The following is a 793-nucleotide window of genomic DNA, read 5'->3' on the forward strand; positions in this document are numbered from 1 at the left end:
CACCGCTCTCCCGGTCGTAAGATGCTTAAAAAAAAAAAAAAAAATAAAAAAGGTTCAAATGGCTCTGAGCACTATGGGACTCAACATCTGAGGTCATCAGTCCCCTAGAACTTAGAACTACTAAAACCTAACTAACCTAAAGACATCACAAACATCCATGCACGAGGCAGGATTCGAACCTGCGACCGGAGCGGTCGCGCGGTTCCAGACTAAAGCTCCTAGAACCGCTCGGCCACACCGGCCGGCGTAAGGGGGTATTCTTGACCGAAGTCGCTACTATTCTGTCGAGTAGCTCCTCAACTGGCATCACGAGGCTGAGTGCACCCCGAAAAATGGCAACAGCGCATGGCGGCCTGGATGGTCACCCCTCCATGTGCCGACCACGCCCGACAGCGCTTAACTTCGGTGATCGCACGGGAACCGGTGTATCCACTGCGGCAAGGCCGTTGCCTTTAGAAGTACATAGACCTGTTTATTTCTACAATGGTTTACATCAGTTTACAGCTTGAACATTAAGCTATTTTTCGACATAATCATTTATGACGATGCATTTTTGTAGACGCTGTAGCAGGTTTTGTATGCCCATGTCGTACGAGCTTGCTGCCATGATGTTCAGAAAGTTATGAACCTCTTCTTTCACCTCGTCGTCGGAGCTGAATCACTTTCCGGCCAAATGTTCTTTTAACCTAGGGAACAGGTGATAGTCACTGGGTTCCAAGTCAGGACTATAGCGTGGGTGAGTGATTATGTTCCACTGAAACTGTTGCAGGAGAGCAACGGTTTGTCGAGCGAT

At 48.7% G+C, this 793-nt stretch overlaps 1 pseudogene; it reads right to left on the reverse strand.

Annotated features, from left to right (window-relative positions):
* Window positions 1-333: 333 nt before the first annotated feature.
* LOC124723530 lies at window positions 334-451 on the reverse strand (annotated as a pseudogene).
* Window positions 452-793: the final 342 nt, after the last annotated feature.

Source organism: Schistocerca piceifrons, chromosome 1 (assembly GCF_021461385.2).
Source record: "Schistocerca piceifrons isolate TAMUIC-IGC-003096 chromosome 1, iqSchPice1.1, whole genome shotgun sequence".
Taxonomy (NCBI): Eukaryota; Metazoa; Arthropoda; class Insecta; order Orthoptera; family Acrididae; genus Schistocerca; species Schistocerca piceifrons.